Source organism: Physella acuta, unplaced genomic scaffold (assembly GCF_028476545.2).
Source record: "Physella acuta isolate Inbredline_101_S28 unplaced genomic scaffold, ASM2847654v3 ptg001897l, whole genome shotgun sequence".
Taxonomy (NCBI): domain Eukaryota; kingdom Metazoa; phylum Mollusca; class Gastropoda; family Physidae; genus Physella; species Physella acuta.
The window spans coordinates 48,680-69,595 of record NW_026733402.1 but is presented as its reverse complement, the minus strand read 5'-3'; the positions used below and the strand labels follow the sequence as shown (position 1 = coordinate 69,595).

The 20,916-nt window shown below is 38.8% G+C and overlaps 2 non-coding genes across 2 annotated transcripts; both read right to left on the bottom strand.

Moving 5' to 3' along the window:
* Positions 1–1,029: 1,029 nt before the first annotated feature.
* Positions 1,030–1,148, bottom strand: LOC131931129 (5S ribosomal RNA). Its single transcript, XR_009384244.1, has one exon. It is a non-coding gene; the product is annotated as a 5S ribosomal RNA (ribosomal RNA).
* A 14,120-nt stretch (positions 1,149–15,268) lies between these two features.
* LOC131931128 (5S ribosomal RNA) lies at positions 15,269–15,387 on the bottom strand. Its single transcript, XR_009384243.1, has one exon. It is a non-coding gene; the product is annotated as a 5S ribosomal RNA (ribosomal RNA).
* Positions 15,388–20,916: the final 5,529 nt, after the last annotated feature.

Below are 20,916 nucleotides of genomic sequence, written 5' to 3'. Positions count from 1 at the left end.
TGACAAACGTGGATCTTTTCTATGCCTACACGTGTGGGCAATGAAACTCTTTATTTTTTATCCAAGGGTCGCATAGCAGAATAGGTGAAAAAATGACTTTGAAAACGACACCGATAGCCGACAAGCCAGCAACATTCCAGTCGACACGGCAAGCTGCTTTTTCATTGGCTGGCTCATTCGCCGACCGCTTTTGGTTGGGCGGTGTCCGCCATATTGAACGAACTCGAGCCCAGGACCGTATATAAGGAGCGAGTTTCTCTGCAGACGGCGTTTTTCGAACACTCCTTCATCAACAAAGAAGAAAAATTCAATATGTCTGGCCGAGGCAAAGGTGGTAAGGGACTCGGCAAAGGAGGCGCCAAGCGTCACAGGAAGGTGTTGCGTGATAACATCCAAGGTATCACCAAGCCAGCCATCCGTCGTCTTGCTCGCAGAGGTGGTGTCAAACGTATCTCTGGTCTGATCTACGAAGAAACCAGAGGTGTCCTCAAGGTGTTCCTTGAAAATGTCATCCGTGATGCCGTCACCTACACTGAGCACGCCAAGAGGAAGACCGTCACTGCTATGGATGTCGTCTATGCTCTGAAACGTCAAGGTCGCACCCTGTACGGCTTCGGCGGTTAAACTCAACCCAGGACCACCCATTTGTTCTACCCATCCGGCCCTTATTAGGGCCACCCATACGTTTCCGAATTAGCTCGAGTGGTTGTAACCCCTACACGAATGTTTTCCATACCTACCCCTTATTTAAACTTACTGAGTTACTTCTAATTATTAGGTTGTAGCCTACTTAGTTTATTTATTTAATTTGGGCAGAGTGGTCATCTTTCCTTTGTTGGTTTTTAAGGGGTTTGTTTCCATGGGTGGGTAGGATCGAGGTAGCCTACCGTGAAGGCACAAAAGAAACAAACAAAAAATATTTCGATATTACAAAAGTGTTCACAGGTATGTGGTGAACTTAGGAAAGAGTGCAGGTGGTAAGAATAGGTGTCCAGTGGGGCAAAAAATAAAAGACAAAAGATGAAAAAAAGTCTACAACACGTGGTGTTCCCAAGCGGTCACCCATCTAAGTACTAACCACGCCCGACGTTGCTTGACTGCGGTGATCGGACGAGAACCGGTATTTTCAACGTGGTATGGCCGTAGACATCTGTGTGAGAAAATTGGGGCTTATAAATATACTCAAACGAAATCAGCAGTTATTCGTCCTTTTCTGGCTACAATAATGATTTCACTGCTTTCCTCATATTATTTCAATAATAAAAAACGCCCTAAATCTCCACAAAAGCGAAACATTGTTTTAATATCGAATACTATGTGCCTTTTTTTCCCTCTACAGCCATTGGTCGCTATTTTTAACCTGAGGCGGTAACCACCGGTAGACTTCCCTGAGCTACTAATTTTCGAGCATCGCGCGTTGTAAAATACAAAATAAATACATTTTCCCCATTTTCCTTGACTAAAATCAGAAAACCAGGTGCCCCCTGCATCCGACCTGTCCTTTAACTATCGCTTTCATGTGAAATGATCTATCGGAAAGGCGATACTTTAACTTTTTTGGGTCTCCCGCTCACTCACTCCTTCCGAAACATTCTGCACGAATTCATTCAATTTTAATCCAACTCATCACATAGATCTAGATCTAGCCGCCTACAAGTCTACTAATTTAATGTTTGAGAAATAGTTCAATGCTTTTCATTTATTAATTATTCTTTTTAACCTTTTCCCACGACAACTGGCACATTTATTTTCAGTCTATTAATATTCTGGCTTCATTTTAAAACACGCAACTAGGCGACGATCTAGAATTCTAGATCTAACGCTCTAGCTTAACTAAAATAATATAAACAGGAGGGTAGATCTATTCAAAATACTGTTTCAAAAATTACAATAATAATTTCACGGTGAAAAAAAAAAGGCAGGCGATCCATGGTTAATTAAATGCTAATTAAGGATGTTGCTTAAAAGGTTAGGTTGGCCTGGGACGCCAGTATTTCTCTAGAGTCTAGATCTAGAATTTCTAGATTCTGTAGGAATGAGTAGCCTAGGTATTAATAATTAAATGCATTAGTAATTATTAGTAAATAACATAAGATTTAGTTCAGTAAAAACTAATAGATCTAGATTTTAGGTCCAATGTTGGCTATCAGACTTGATGCTTGATTGTAATGATTATTAGGTTTGAGCAATTAATTTTTTTAAACATTTTTTTTAATTATTAGTATTAGTGATAAGTCATCATTAGTGGGAGTAAATTTACTTCTTTCCAGTCTGGTTCTGGGTTTCCTTGTAGCCTATATAATCTAGATCTAGTTGGTGATAATATTAATAAATATTGTTTCCCATTTTAAATACTCAGGCGGTTTGTTTGAAAGTCTGACCGCAGCTCCATATTCATTGACTGTCGAAGCAGCGCATAAAATGAATTAGCTTATATCCAGGGCTGGCCTGGTCTGCCTGTTATTGTGACTGAATTGTCCTACAGACAAGACCTGAAGAAGCCCTCGTTAAGTAATAAGTGTACAGCTTGCTTTTAGCCTGGCGCGGGGGATCTTTCACCGGCCACTTTAACATTCTGCGACAGGGCAGGCCTTTACTTTAAGCTTTAATCTTAGCTGGTTCCGCTTTAACACAGGGTATTCTTTTGTCTTTAAGTATACCGCTTTCTTTCATCAGCCTGGAACCCTGTGTCTGCTACCGGTATCTCATCCGGCAGGGCAAAACAATTTCCAGTTTTTAAATTAAGCTGATGTCATTTTTAATACCAATGATTAGGATTTTGGCACAATGCTTATTTTTCTATATACACAAGATGAATTTCACATCATTTTCTGATTTCAGTTTAAGTTTGAAAGCATGTAAAATGTCAATTTGTCCTGCTATGTGATTTTTCTTCATTTATTTTTTGCTAGCCCATGGCATCACATTATGAAGACTCTACTAATATCTTTAGGCTGGGGCCAGTACCTTAACCGACTAACTGACAGAAGAGCGCAATTTAATACACACAACAGATATATATGTATCCGAACAAACAAATAAATATATTTGAACATATATACATACCTTTATATACGCACACTGATATATACATATATTTACATAATAAATACATTATATATGAATATATCTATATATATAACTTATTTATTTATACATATATATATATATATATATACTTATATATATATATATATATATATATATATATATATATATATATATATATATATGTATTATGAATATATATATTAATTCTTATATAATATATATTTGTAAATATAAATTATATATATGTGTGTATATATATATCCTTCTGTTTGCTGGGGTAGAAGAAAAAAACTTATAATTATAATATTCTGAAGGATATTATTTTACTTGAGCGTCTTTCGTCTACACTCAAATATATATATTTGAATATACATTCAAATATATATTCAATGAATATACATTTAGACACACATGTAAATATATATATATATATATACACAAAACATGCATATATATACATACGTATATATAGACATATATACAATATTCGTCTATGTATATATATTCAATATTTTTACATTATAAATAAATATATATATAAAAATATATATATATATATATATATATATATATTTAAAAAAATATATACATATATGAAATACTTTTTACACATATTTATTTATGCTTCTATAATATATGGAAGGATATTAATTTACTCAAGCGTCTGCCTTGGGTGTTTATATAAAAAGAGAAGGGTTGAACTAATGAGAGGAATAAAAAAAATCTTTATATTCAATCTAATTTATTTATATTGTATATGTTATAGACTGGCATACATTTTTTTCTCTCTGGTTTATGTGAAAGGAGCTTGCAGGGATTCAAATTATTATTTTTTGCATTGAAATTCATTCTTTATTAATCACAGCTATGTTGCAGGCATATAAATACTTCCCTTTGGGCTCAAGTTGCTTTGAAAGAATCCTTGTCAGTATAGAACTAGTACCAGGACCATAAATGTATGCCCCAGGGCAAATGTTAAGAAAACCTCATCATTTTACAACTCCAACTGACCAGGGGCTTAAGAAATGATGCTTCTGCGCAAACTTTCTCGTCAGCCGGTAAGAGATCAACCTCCTTTTGATTGTTTAAATTTAATCTGTGCTGAAATCATTGTGCAGGCTGGCAAAGAAAACCATGAACTTCTTGAAAGCTGTGTACTTGAGCTCATGTTATTTTTTATTTTCTGTATTTTGAAAAAAAAAAAAGTATATATATGATAATAAAAAAAAAAAGTTCAGAGTATTTAATTGTTGTTTTGTCTTGTTAAAGAGAATGTATGTTGTGCAGAAGTGTAACCAACTCATTTTCAAGCCAGGCCTAGCAAAAGACAAAACCAAAAGAATCATATGATATGATGGTAGTAGGAAAAAAGTATATCAGTGAACAAATGGTGGCAGATGCATGCCTTAGCAATCTGACATGGTAGCTTTAATGAAAGAAAAACAAAAATAATAAAAACACCAAAAGCCACACTCACACAGTTATGTTCAACATATATAATGAAGACAGAAAAAAACCAACCCACCAGAATGGATGTATTGTAATGAAAATGGCAGTTAGCACTGGTGATAAGAATCAAAGTGTTGGCTAATAATTCCTATTACAACAGCCAGCCTTATAATCTGAATTAAAACTATTAAATCCCATTCATCCCTTGGATCTATGCCAAACAACACACAATAAATGATATGCATAGAGGTGTGCTGATGCCCTGTGTGAGATGCAGAATGAAATAGTGTTTTTAAAAAAAAGGAGCCACCCAGTAATAAGTATGTGGCCTTTTTATGTCTAGTTTAAAGGATAGAATTAGCATGAAATGTGTTAAGAGAATAGTGTGTGCAGTTGTTGGGATAGGCATATTACTATGTAGGCCTATGTATGTATGTATATCTATCTCTACTTATTAAAGAAAAGAATGACTAAACAAAAAAAAAAAACTGTAACATGGCAGCTACACAGAGTGGGTGGGTGGATGAGGGAGGGAGGGAAAACTCGTTCAATGTAAACCAAACCGAGCTAATTGGGAATGGGTGGAGGCCCTGAAAAGGGCCGAGTAGTAGAGCCACAACAAGCAAGCCAGGTGGTTGTTTGCTGTTGTGTTTATTTGCTGGTGGTGTACTTGGTGACAGCCTTGGTGCCTTCACTGACGGCGTGTTTGGCCAGCTCACCGGGCAGGAGGAGACGGACAGCGGTCTGGATCTCCCTGGAGGTGATGGTGCTGCGCTTGTTGTAGTGGGCAAGACGGCTGGCTTCAGCTGAAATGCGCTCAAAGATGTCGTTGACGAAGGAGTTCATGATGGACATGGCCTTGGAGGAAATGCCAGTGTCAGGGTGCACCTGCTTCAAGACTTTGTAAATGTAGATGCTGTAGCTTTCCTTTCTCCTCCTCTTCTTTTTCTTGTCACCGGTGCGTACGGCTTTAGCCTTACCGGCCTTCTTGGCTCCCTTGGAAGAAACTTTAGGTGGCATGTTGTTTTCTTTTCAATGGCTTGAACAGAAATGAGGCGAACCGACCGCCGGCCGCCCTTTTATATGAAACGGCGAGGAAATTTGGAGAGTACGAGTACGAGTACGAACGCCAAGCCGCTGCGCAGCCAATCAGAACGCTCGCTTGGTGACGAACGGATTTCCTCGCCGTTTCGTATAAAAGGGCCGATCTCGCCGTTAAGTCTTCATTCATCGCCTGCAGCCGTATCGCTGTTAGTCGCTGTATTTCTTCTCGCTCCTAACCAACTCACAATGTCCGGACGTGGTAAAGGCGGTAAAGTCAAGGGAAAGTCCAAGTCTCGCTCCTCCAGGGCAGGCCTTCAATTCCCAGTCGGACGTATTCATCGTCTGTTGAGGAAAGGAAACTATGCTGAGCGTGTCGGTGCTGGTGCCCCAGTCTACCTAGCCGCCGTCCTCGAGTATTTGGCCGCTGAAGTGCTCGAGTTGGCCGGCAACGCTGCCAGAGACAACAAGAAGACAAGAATCATTCCTCGTCACCTCCAGCTGGCCATCCGTAACGACGAAGAGTTGAACAAACTTTTGTCGGGTGTCACCATCGCCCAGGGTGGTGTCCTCCCCAACATCCAGGCCGTGCTTCTGCCCAAGAAGTCACAGAAGACACCCGGTGGCAAGAGCTAAACAGTGTCACCCTGCTGCCCACTGTCCACCTAGCCTACTACTGTCCTTTTCAGGACAACCAAAGTTTACCCAATTAGCTTTCGTTGTGTGTCAATGAACAAAAATCGAGTTTTCCTACCCTACCCTACCCTACCCTACTTGTTTCAAACTTTATTAATAACGTATCAACATGTCAATCACTAGCAGTATGAGATCATTATTATAGATGTATAATACTTACACTGGTTTACACGAGCAGAACAGGGAGGGGGCGGTCATATTAATAGTAGTAACTGGACATATTTTAGGGGTATTCGTTCATAGATACAAATGAAAATAGAATCTATTTTTCTTTAAATGTGCTCCGTTTAACCCCTGTCTACAACAAATAAGGGTGGTCGTTATTTTAAAATTCTATTCTTTAACCTACCGCTAGTCTACCCTTTTTATTTTATATCTTCTTCTTTTTAAAACCAAATATGTTTTTATTAATCCTTCCCCCTCATTTATTTACACACTGTGTAAATACCGCCGATCGGGCGGTCGAATCGGGTCAGAATATCTACCTAGGTCTATAGACTAGGTCTAGATCTAAATTGTTTCAGGCAGTCTATGTTGGGTTCTTTTCTAATCACTCACACACACATTCATAATTCATTGAAGACGACAGAAGCAAACACACCGGATTCCATTGACAAGCGGCACAACCAAGGATTTCATTTGAACGAAGAATATTTTGTGTTATCGGCCCTGTCTGCTATTAATAGATCGCTCGGCTGGATACCGTGTCTAAAAATAATCTGCTATGTCGACGCTGTCTCAACGTTGTGTGGCTGCTACTGGCCAATCAGCGTCGTTAAACTCGTACTCGTCCAATGGGAGAGCTTCGTTGCGCTAAGGGTTTGGCGGACGGTTATAAAAGGGCCAGCAGCGCTGAGCTGCCGCATTTCCTTAACAGTCAGTTAAGATCATTCAAAAAAAAAAAGATGGCTCGTACCAAACAAACCGCCCGAAAATCTACTGGAGGCAAAGCCCCACGTAAACAGCTGGCCACCAAAGCCGCCAGAAAGTCAGCACCAGCCACCGGCGGTGTTAAGAAGCCCCATCGTTACAGGCCTGGAACCGTCGCCCTGAGAGAAATCCGTCGTTACCAGAAGAGCACTGAGCTGCTCATTCGCAAGCTGCCATTCCAGCGCCTGGTCAGAGAAATCGCCCAGGACTTCAAGACTGACCTTCGCTTCCAGAGCTCCGCTGTCATGGCCCTGCAGGAGGCTAGCGAGGCTTACCTCGTCGGTCTGTTTGAAGACACCAACCTGTGCGCCATCCACGCCAAGCGTGTCACCATCATGCCCAAGGACATCCAGCTAGCCAGACGTATCCGTGGTGAGCGTGCTTAAGAGGTTTCTTTTAAGCCCAAACCACCACCCCCTGTCCTCAACCAAGGTCCTTTTTAGGACCACCTGACAACGTTCAGATTAGCAGTGAAGGTCCCCCACCTCACGAGTTTCCACCCACCCACCCACTACACCCCCTGCCCATGTCTGCCACTCTACTACTACTACTACTACTACATCTATTAGTATTATTCTGGGGGATGCGGGAGATAGGTTCTATTCATTTATCTCTTTAATTCAACTCACACATCACATTGCTATTTGAATTCGTGTATGCATGCTGTTGATATTGTTTTATTTATCTCAAATGTGAAGAAAGGAGAGAATAAATTTTATATTTTTCTTTCACCCACCCACCACCCTATCCATTGCTTTTTAAAATATATATATAAAAAAAAAAAAAGAAAAACCCTTTAGGGTTAGAGCTAGATATCTAGATCTTAATCGGAGAGCAGAAATTATTCTTAACGACTACACGCCATAGATTATTTAATTATTAGAAGCCTAACTAACCTATTCGTTTCACGATGTAAACAAACCACTGCGAGTACGGAGCGGAGTACGAGAATATTATTTCGTTCGTACTCGACCAATCAGCGTTCGAGATTCTCTCGTACTCGCATAATGAGCTCGCTCGTACTCGCATAATTAGGTGTAGGGAAATATTTCAGTTTTATTCGCACAAAACGGTGAAAATAACGTCTAATATCATATTTTAACATGACAAACGTGGATCTTTTCTATGCCTACACGTGTGGGCAATGAAACTCTTTATTTTTTATCCAAGGGTCGCATAGCAGAATAGGTGAAAAAATGACTTTGAAAACGACACCGTTAGCCGACAAGCCAGCAACATTCCAGTCGACACGGCAAGCTGCTTTTTCATTGGCTGGCTCATTCGCCGACCGCTTTTGGTTGGGCGGTGTCCGCCATATTGAACGAACTCGAGCCCAGGACCGTATATAAGGAGCGAGTTTCTCTGCAGACGGCGTTTTTCGAACACTCCTTCATCAACAAAGAAGAAAAATTCAATATGTCTGGCCGAGGCAAAGGTGGTAAGGGAGATCTTGGAATATCCCCCCAAGTGGAGAGAATTCTGTCTTTGGCGAAGGAAAACACCAAAGCAACTGTAAGTACAGAATCCTCACTAATTAAGCGCATTACTCTGACCGGAGGACCTGTTGGTACTCACTTAAAGAACACCCTAAGACTGGTTATTAAAGGAAAGAAAACATCAAAATTCGATGAAATCATTCTAGAAGATATTATAATGCAAGAACTAGGAATCCCACAGCGCCAAATACAAAAACTGTACAACCTCGGAAAGCCCAATGAATGGTTTGTCACCATTCTATCTGAAGAACTTTTTAAAAGCCTCCACATGAGGGAGATCGCTAAAAACAGCAGCATCTGCTCGAGCATACTGCTGCTCGATGTAGATAGATACGGACAGAGAGGAGTACTGAAATGGGTACCCCCAACATTTACCAAAGAAACAGTTAACACCATCCTTGACAACCTTGCCATGCCAAATGAACCCAAAACAGCAGTGCAGATCGGGAAAAGCGATAAGTGGGCCGTGGACTTCTGTCCTATGGTACCCACAGAAGAGCTGCCCCACTACATTGAAGTTGAGGCAGGAGAGGAGAAACACACCTTGTTGCTCCAACTCGAGGGACGGAGGACGGTGTGTCCTCTGTGCAAAACGACCAGGCACGGGCCAATGGCATGCAGAAACCAGTACATTAGGGAAAGAGACAACATACACTTGGACAGGGAGGGACAATACATAGTGGACCGAGAAGACGAAGAACTATCGACGACAGATGACGAGACTACGACCCGATGGGAAGCAGGCGAACAGGAGGAACAACAGAATGAATGGCACACTGTCAATAGGAAAAAGAAGACAGCATACAGACATCAACGAGCCAAGAACAACAGCAGAATTAACAAAGCAGAACGAACAGACACGATTGAACAAATAGCTAGCCCAACCACTACATACGCTGGCGTCTTAGCCAACAAACCGGACAGGACAAACAAGAGACCACCAGGGGAATTCATCAGCCCCCCAAGCCCCAAATCGACCAAGGCAGGCCATGTATGGGAGACAACATAGATAGCCTCACAATCATCACCCTCAACATCCAAGGCATCAGACATAAAGATAAGTACCTAAGGCAATTAATACACACTTACACACCAGACTTTATAGCAATACAAGAAACTAACTTCAAGGACAAACACACAGCGGACAGATTCACACGTAGCCTAGGACTCACTCAAGCATATCACAGCCTAAGTAAGCTTACAACAGGTAGCGGCACATCCATATTCAACACCTCCAACCATTACAAAGTAAAAGACACGTATAACGACATAAACGGAAAACTGTTAATAGCGACTGTACAAGGTCAAACAGGGACACTAGCAATAGTTAACGTACACGGACAGACGGAAAAACGAAACACAAACTATTATAATGACCTAAATAAACTGCTGACAACAAGGTATAAACAACATAAAATCATACTATTAGGGGACTTTAATTGTGTTGAAAGAACGATAGACATATCTGGAACGACGGAAAAGAAAAATAGTCGTATAGAACGAGACAGACCTCAGGTAAAACTGATCCAAAACATTACAACACACTTCAACCTAGTGGACACGTTCAGAACACTATACCCCCACTCACTACAATTCACCCGCGGTAACAAATCACAAGGTAACCTAGCTAGGCTAGACAGGATATATGCCCCACAGGACATGAAAATAAACAGAGTGGAACACCTTACACACACCCTAAAATTTAGCGACCACAGTGCAGTAATAACAACACTAAACAACTTCGAACCAAAACTCAAAAGAAACACACCGTGGAAACTAAATAACTCACTACTCTTGGACGAAAGATACAGATCTAGAATCAAAGACACTATCCAATTTTACATACAATCAGCGCCTAGGATAGATAAAATACAACATTGGGAAGACTTCAAAGCAGATATCAAACAAACAACTATACAAATAGCCAAAAGCATCAACATAATCAGACAAGATAGGGAAAAAAGAATAGAAGACCAACTAAAAACACTTAAGAAAACAAATGGCAGTAGGGAAGACATCGACACACTAGAAAACCAATTGACAGAAATACAAGAATACAAATACAGAGGAGCACAAATAAGAAGCAAAATAGACAGGATAGGATCAGAAAACCCTACACACCACACACTCATACTAGAACAAAGCATACAAAGATCCAAACAAATCAAACAAATTGTGGACGAAAACAACCAAGAAACGACAGACCCTGAAAAGATACAATCCTTATTTATAGACTATTACGCACGACTTTACAAACGAGAAGCGACACACAACGACAAACAAGACGAATACCTAAGCTACATCAAACCACTAGACGACAACGACAAAAACAAAATAGATACGCCCTTTAACTTAGACGACATCAGGAAAGCCATTCAAAAACTTAACGACAATAAATCCCCCGGACCCGACGGCCTGACAAGTGAATTCTACAAAACTTTCATAGCAGACTTAAGCCCCCTCCTACTAGATACATTCAAAGAAATATATATGCTAGAACAATGCCACGAAAACTTCAATACATCATACATAACACTCATCCATAAACCAAAAACAGACCCTAAACTAACCAAAAATTATAGACCCATATCACTCCTAAATACAGACTACAAAATACTAACCAAAGCACTCGTAGCCAAATTAGAACCACACCTACCAAAACTAATACATACAGACCAACAATGCAGCGTCACAGGCAGAAACATACAGAACCACAACCATCTAATTAGGGACATTATACAATACACACACGAGAAAAACACGCAAGCCTGCATTTTAACATTAGACCAAGAAAAAGCATTTGACAGAGTCTCACATAAATACCTACACAAAGCACTCAAGACATATAACTTAGGCAGTTATTTCAACATTTGGATCAAAATAATTTACACAAACGCAAAAAGCCACCTCCTTATAAACAGTAACATAACCAGACCGTTTAGTATAGACAAATCAGTTAGACAAGGATGCCCCCTATCACCCATATTATACATTTTAACCCTAGAACCTTTATTAGAAAATATCAGACGAGACGCAGACATTAAAGGAATAGACATACCGAACCTGACGAATAAAAAGATATTAGCATACGCCGACGACACCGCCTTTACTTTGCAGACGGAAAACTCAATAAAATTAGTGGTAGAAAAATTCATTGACTATGGACAGGCTAGTGGAACAAAAATTAACTTAGACAAGACAGAAATTATGGGACTAGGACGTTGGAAAAACAGACAAACATATCCACTAAACATGACAGCTAAAAACGAATTACACATATATGGCATAACACACCAGAACAACCCCTCGCTGGAAAACAACAAAAGATGGAAAGAAATTATAAACAAAATTAAGAAAACTATAGACTTCTACAAGTACAGCACAACAACAATTTTTACGAGAGCCGCAATCACAAACAGATACATTATACCCCAAATAACATACACCGCCACAGCCCAAACAGTCCCAAAACCAACAATCAAGGAAATAAACAAGCTCATTAGGAGATATATCTTCCAACACACTATAGGCAACATCAGTCACAACACACTAGTCCAAAGCAAAATACACGGGGGAATAAATCTACACGACATACAAACTAAAATAAATACATTTAGGCTAACACATGTAAACAGAATAATTAGCGAACCACAACACCACCCATTAGCACATTATTACATAGGGATTAATCTAAATAAACATATAAAAATTAACAACAACTCCCCACATTTCATAGGACAAAAATTAAACAACTTCTATACAGAATGTATACAAATCTTTAAAACTAACGAAAACCTTTTAAAAAAGAAATCTCAACAGATTTATAGGAAATTAGTACAGAAGCTTGCCACCCCTCTTTACAATAGAATATCCTGGTGCAGGACATTCGCTTTAACAGACACGACGGACACTTTTAAAAACCTTCATTTCAAAACAATAACACCTAAGGAAAGGGAAATAACATACAGACTGATTTACAACACAACACCACTGAGACACGGACACCAACACAAGACCAACACACCACTAGCGACACGCAAACAAAAATCCCTATGCTATCTATGCAAACAAGACACCCCAGAAACAGAAACACACATCTACCTAGACTGCCCAACCATCCAGACCATGAAGAAAACGTTAGAAACCAAAATAAGAAATAAGAACGAGACCTTCAATGTTGATATAGGAATAACGCTTAACAAAGTACCAAAACAACAAGACCGGACTATACTGGAAAAAAAAATAAGAACAGTAGCAATATACAGACAAATAATTTGGAACTGCAGAAATAGGGCAAAATACAACGAGACAGAGTTTAACAGACAGACTTTGGACTTGATTTTTAACAGACGACTTGACAGGGAAAACACACACACTATAAATATGATACCACAGCCGTTAGGTCACGCAACACCGCTCCCAGTACATGGCCCGCCACACCCAACCAACTTCCCCCCTCCCCTCACTCAAACCTACCCTTGAATAAATTATTGTTTACTTTACTTATAAATAATCTTTGCAACCCCTCTTTACCCCAACCACTTAGCAAGAGTAAAAATCTGTTACTTGAAATCTTTGAAACTATACTACCCTTTTACTTTGCCATACATGGAAATCCCCCCACTGGTAATGTTTCACTGTGAATGTTTAAGTAAAAAGTTACTAGTTTTACACTCTTATCGTGAGACTGGGAGATTTTATCTCCCCCTTGTACCCTTACCACGCAACATGACGCTATAAATGTAACACCACAGCGTTCATTTCACGCAACAACGCTCCCAGCGCCTGGCCTGCCACAGCCAACCAACCCCCTCCCCCCCACCCCCAACCAAACTTCCCAGTGAACGATTTTTGTTTACTCAGCGTAGCAAAAACGATCACGCTATCTAGGTCGCCTTACCCAACCAACCCCCACCCACCACCCACTCCCCCTCACTGACCCACCACCGCTCCCCTCTTATAAATTTGTCCTTTCATGCAATTCAAATACGTTCAAGATATTTGATTTAACGATCATCTCTGTACATTACCTACTCAAATTAATTAATAAGTTTGTTGTGAAGTTTAATTATTTTAAAATTTTGATTAAAAAAAAAAAAAAAATAAAATAAAATAAAATAAAAAAAAAAAAAATTTAAAAAAAAAAAAAATGAAGACTGTTTGCAGATAATAGGCACAAATGGAAAGTGTGAATGCAAATGACTACCTATTGTACATAATATATCATGTTTTTTTTTTGTATACTTCAGACATAACTATGTGTACTTCTCCCCTCTTTTAGGAAGCCTAGACAAACCTTTGAAGCCAATGTTGTTAATATAAAGTTTACTACAACTCACCACTTTTATTTATCATAGACAAATATTGTCCCCTTTTCAACTTTATTATTTAGAAATAGCAACTACCTATTGTACATAACATATCATGTTTTCCTGTATACTTCATACATAACTATTTGTACCCCCCCCCCCTTTAGGAAGCCTAGACCAACCTTCGAAGCCAAATTTTGTTAAATATAAAGTGTACCATAACTCAGCACTTTTATTTATTATAGCCAAATATTGCCCCAACTATAACTTTAATTTTCAGAAACAGCAAATTGCTTTTGGCCCATGAAATAACCCCCCCCCCCTCCCTATAAAATACATATTTTATACTGTAAATAACATGTAAAAAATTTTGAGAATGAAAGTTTCAGGAATAGTTTATATTGTAAATCTGCATCAGTCTTCTTATGTCGCATGATGAACGTAGTAAAAATCAGCTACTGCCACCACTCATTGGCTGGGCTCGCTGAAAGTCAAATCTACAACACTGAGACATATAAAGAAATGAAAAAAAAAAAAAAAAAAAAAAAAAAAAAAAAAAAAAAAAAAAAAAAAAAAAAAAAAAAAAAAAAAAAAAAAAGGTGGTAAGGGACTCGGCAAAGGAGGCGCCAAGCGTCACAGGAAGGTGTTGCGTGATAACATCCAAGGTATCACCAAGCCAGCCATCCGTCGTCTTGCTCGCAGAGGTGGTGTCAAACGTATCTCTGGTCTGATCTACGAAGAAACCAGAGGTGTCCTCAAGGTGTTCCTTGAAAATGTCATCCGTGATGCCGTCACCTACACTGAGCACGCCAAGAGGAAGACCGTCACTGCTATGGATGTCGTCTATGCTCTGAAACGTCAAGGTCGCACCCTGTACGGCTTCGGCGGTTAAACTCAACCCAGGACCACCCATTTGTTCTACCCATCCGGCCCTTATTAGGGCCACCCATACGTTTCCGAATTAGCTCGAGTGGTTGTAACCCCTACACGAATGTTTTCCATACCTACCCCTTATTTAACTTACTGAGTTACTTCTAATTATTAGGTTGTAGCCTACTTAGTTTATTTATTTAATTTGGGCAGAGTGGTCATCTTTCCTTTGTTGGTTTTTAAGGGGTTTGTTTCCATGGGTGGGTAGGATCGAGGTAGCCTACCGTGAAGGCACAAAAGAAACAAACAAAAAATATTTCGATATTACAAAAGTGTTCACAGGTATGTGGTGAACTTAGGAAAGAGTGCAGGTGGTAAGAATAGGTGTCCAGTGGGGCAAAAAATAAAAGACAAAAGATGAAAAAAAGTCTACAACACGTGGTGTTCCCAAGCGGTCACCCATCTAAGTACTAACCACGCCCGACGTTGCTTGACTGCGGTGATCGGACGAGAACCGGTATTTTCAACGTGGTATGGCCGTAGACATCTGTGTGAGAAAATTGGGGCTTATAAATATACTCAAACGAAATCAGCAGTTATTCGTCCTTTTCTGGCTACAATAATGATTTCACTGCTTTCCTCATATTATTTCAATAATAAAAAACGCCCTAAATCTCCACAAAAGCGAAACATTGTTTTAATATCGAATACTATGTGCCTTTTTTTCCCTCTACAGCCATTGGTCGCTATTTTTAACCTGAGGCGGTAACCACCGGTAGACTTCCCTGAGCTACTAATTTTCGAGCATCGCGCGTTGTAAAATACAAAATAAATACATTTTCCCCATTTTCCTTGACTAAAATCAGAAAACCAGGTGCCCCCTGCATCCGACCTGTCCTTTAACTATCGCTTTCATGTGAAATGATCTATCGGAAAGGCGATACTTTAACTTTTTTGGGTCTCCCGCTCACTCACTCCTTCCGAAACATTCTGCACGAATTCATTCAATTTTAATCCAACTCATCACATAGATCTAGATCTAGCCGCCTACAAGTCTACTAATTTAATGTTTGAGAAATAGTTCAATGCTTTTCATTTATTAATTATTCTTTTAACCTTTTCCCACGACAACTGGCACATTTATTTTCAGTCTATTAATATTCTGGCTTCATTTTAAAACACGCAACTAGGCGACGATCTAGAATTCTAGATCTAACGCTCTAGCTTAACTAAAATAATATAAACAGGAGGGTAGATCTATTCAAAATACTGTTTCAAAAATTACAATAATAATTTCACGGTGAAAAAAAAAAGGCAGGCGATCCATGGTTAATTAAATGCTAATTAAGGATGTTGCTTAAAAGGTTAGGTTGGCCTGGGACGCCAGTATTTCTCTAGAGTCTAGATCTAGAATTTCTAGATTCTGTAGGAATGAGTAGCCTAGGTATTAATAATTAAATGCATTAGTAATTATTAGTAAATAACATAAGATTTAGTTCAGTAAAAACTAATAGATCTAGATTTTAGGTCCAATGTTGGCTATCAGACTTGATGCTTGATTGTAATGATTATTAGGTTTGAGCAATTAATTTTTTTAAACATTTTTTTTAATTATTAGTATTAGTGATAAGTCATCATTAGTGGGAGTAAATTTACTTCTTTCCAGTCTGGTTCTGGGTTTCCTTGTAGCCTATATAATCTAGATCTAGTTGGTGATAATATTAATAAATATTGTTTCCCATTTTAAATACTCAGGCGGTTTGTTTGAAAGTCTGACCGCAGCTCCATATTCATTGACTGTCGAAGCAGCGCATAAAATGAATTAGCTTATATCCAGGGCTGGCCTGGTCTGCCTGTTATTGTGACTGAATTGTCCTACAGACAAGACCTGAAGAAGCCCTCGTTAAGTAATAAGTGTACAGCTTGCTTTTAGCCTGGCGCGGGGATCTTTCACCGGCCACTTTAACATTCTGCGACAGGGCAGGCCTTTACTTTAAGCTTTAATCTTAGCTGGTTCCGCTTTAACACAGGGTATTCTTTTGTCTTTAAGTATACCGCTTTCTTTCATCAGCCTGGAACCCTGTGTCTGCTACCGGTATCTCATCCGGCAGGGCAAAACAATTTCCAGTTTTTAAATTAAGCTGATGTCATTTTTAATACCAATGATTAGGATTTTGGCACAATGCTTATTTTTCTATATACACAAGATGAATTTCACATCATTTTCTGATTTCAGTTTAAGTTTGAAAGCATGTAAAATGTCAATTTGTCCTGCTATGTGATTTTTCTTCATTTATTTTTTGCTAGCCCATGGCATCACATTATGAAGACTCTACTAATATCTTTAGGCTGGGGCCAGTACCTTAACCGACTGTCGTCAAATGAAAAAACTGACAGAAGAGCGCAATTTAATACACACAACAGATATATATGTATCCGAACAAACAAATAAATATATTTGAACATATATACATACCTTTATATACGCACACTGATATATACATATATTTACATAATAAATACATTATATATGAATATATCTATATATATAACTTATTTATTTATACATATATATATATATATATATACTTATATATATATATATATATATATATATATATATATATATATATATATATATATATATATGTATTATGAATATATATATTAATTCTTATATAATATATATTTGTAAATATAAATTATATATATGTGTGTATATATATATCCTTCTGTTTGCTGGGGTAGAAGAAAAAAACTTATAATTATAATATTCTGAAGGATATTATTTTACTTGAGCGTCTTTCGTCTACACTCAAATATATATATTTGAATATACATTCAAATATATATTCAATGAATATACATTTAGACACACATGTAAATATATATATATATATATACACAAAACATGCATATATATACATACGTATATATAGACATATATACAATATTCGTCTATGTATATATATTCAATATTTTTACATTATAAATAAATATATATATAAAAATATATATATATATATATATATATATATATTTAAAAAAATATATACATATATGAAATACTTTTTACACATATTTATTTATGCTTCTATAATATATGGAAGGATATTAATTTACTCAAGCGTCTGCCTTGGGTGTTTATATAAAAAGAGAAGGGTTGAACTAATGAGAGGAATAAAAAAAATCTTTATATTCAATCTAATTTATTTATATTGTATATGTTATAGACTGGCATACATTTTTTTCTCTCTGGTTTATGTGAAAGGAGCTTGCAGGGATTCAAATTATTATTTTTTGCATTGAAATTCATTCTTTATTAATCACAGCTATGTTGCAGGCATATAAATACTTCCCTTTGGGCTCAAGTTGCTTTGAAAGAATCCTTGTCAGTATAGAACTAGTACCAGGACCATAAATGTATGCCCCAGGGCAAATGTTAAGAAAACCTCATCATTTTACAACTCCAACTGACCAGGGGCTTAAGAAATGATGCTTCTGCGCAAACTTTCTCGTCAGCCGGTAAGAGATCAACCTCCTTTTGATTGTTTAAATTTAATCTGTGCTGAAATCATTGTGCAGGCTGGCAAAGAAAACCATGAACTTCTTGAAAGCTGTGTACTTGAGCTCATGTTATTTTTTATTTTCTGTATTTTGAAAAAAAAAAAAGTATATATATGATAATAAAAAAAAAAAGTTCAGAGTATTTAATTGTTGTTTTGTCTTGTTAAAGAGAATGTATGTTGTGCAGAAGTGTAACCAACTCATTTTCAAGCCAGGCCTAGCAAAAGACAAAACCAAAAGAATCATATGATATGATGGTAGTAGGAAAAAAGTATATCAGTGAACAAATGGTGGCAGATGCATGCCTTAGCAATCTGACATGGTAGCTTTAATGAAAGAAAAACAAAAATAATAAAAACACCAAAAGCCACACTCACACAGTTATGTTCAACATATATAATGAAGACAGAAAAAAACCAACCCACCAGAATGGATGTATTGTAATGAAAATGGCAGTTAGCACTGGTGATAAGAATCAAAGTGTTGGCTAATAATTCCTATTACAACAGCCAGCCTTATAATCTGAATTAAAACTATTAAATCCCATTCATCCCTTGGATCTATGCCAAACAACACACAATAAATGATATGCATAGAGGTGTGCTGATGCCCTGTGTGAGATGCAGAATGAAATAGTGTTTTTAAAAAAAAGGAGCCACCCAGTAATAAGTATGTGGCCTTTTTATGTCTAGTTTAAAGGATAGAATTAGCATGAAATGTGTTAAGAGAATAGTGTGTGCAGTTGTTGGGATAGGCATATTACTATGTAGGCCTATGTATGTATGTATATCTATCTCTACTTATTAAAGAAAAGAATGACTAAACAAAAAAACAACTGTAACATGGCAGCTACACAGAGTGGGTGGGTGGGTGGATGAGGGAGGGAAAACTCGTTCAATGTAAACCAAACCGAGCTAATTGGGAATGGGTGGAGGCCCTGAAAAGGGCCGAGTAGTAGAGCCACACAACAAGCAAGCCAGGTGGTTGTTTGCTGTTGTGTTTATTTGCTGGTGGTGTACTTGGTGACAGCCTTGGTGCCTTCACTGACGGCGTGTTTGGCCAGCTCACCGGGCAGGAGGAGACGGACAGCGGTCTGGATCTCCCTGGAGGTGATGGTGCTGCGCTTGTTGTAGTGGGCAAGACGGCTGGCTTCAGCTGAAATGCGCTCAAAGATGTCGTTGACGAAGGAGTTCATGATGGACATGGCCTTGGAGGAAATGCCAGTGTCAGGGTGCACCTGCTTCAAGACTTTGTAAATGTAGATGCTGTAGCTTTCCTTTCTCCTCCTCTTCTTTTTCTTGTCACCGGTGCGTACGGCTTTAGCCTTACCGGCCTTCTTGGCTCCCTTGGAAGAAACTTTAGGTGGCATGTTGTTTTCTTTTCAATGGCTTGAACAGAAATGAGGCGAACCGACCGCCGGCCGCCCTTTTATATGAAACGGCGAGGAAATTTGGAGAGTACGAGTACGAGTACGAACGCCAAGCCGCTGCGCAGCCAATCAGAACGCTCGCTTGGTGACGAACGGATTTCCTCGCCGTTTCGTATAAAAGGGCCGATCTCGCCGTTAAGTCTTCATTCATCGCCTGCAGCCGTATCGCTGTTAGTCGCTGTATTTCTTCTCGCTCCTAACCAACTCACAATGTCCGGACGTGGTAAAGGCGGTAAAGTCAAGGGAAAGTCCAAGTCTCGCTCCTCCAGGGCAGGCCTTCAATTCCCAGTCGGACGTATTCATCGTCTGTTGAGGAAAGGAAACTATGCTGAGCGTGTCGGTGCTGGTGCCCCAGTCTACCTAGCCGCCGTCCTCGAGTATTTGGCCGCTGAAGTGCTCGAGTTGGCCGGCAACGCTGCCAGAGACAACAAGAAGACAAGAATCATTCCTCGTCACCTCCAGCTGGCCATCCGTAACGACGAAGAGTTGAACAAACTTTTGTCGGGTGTCACCATCGCCCAGGGTGGTGTCCTCCCCAACATCCAGGCCGTGCTTCTGCCCAAGAAGTCACAGAAGACACCCGGTGGCAAGAGCTAAACAGTGTCACCCTGCTGCCCACTGTCCACCTAGCCTACTACTGTCCTTTTCAGGACAACCAAAGTTTACCCAATTAGCTTTCGTTGTGTGTCAATGAACAAAAATCGAGTTTTCCTACCCTACCCTACCCTACCCTACTTGTTTCAAACTTTATTAATAACGTATCAACATGTCAATCACTAGCAGTATGAGATCATTATTATAGATGTATAATACTTACACTGGTTTACACGAGCAGAACAGGGAGGGGGCGGTCATATTAATAGTAGTAACTGGACATATTTTAGGGGTATTCGTTCATAGATACAAATGAAAATAGAATCTATTTTTCTTTAAATGTGCTCCGTTTAACCCCTGTCTACAACAAATAAGGGTGGTCGTTATTTTAAAATTCTATTCTTTAACCTACCGCTAGTCTACCCTTTTTATTTTATATCTTCTTCTTTTTAAAACCAAATATGTTTTTATTAATCCTTCCCCC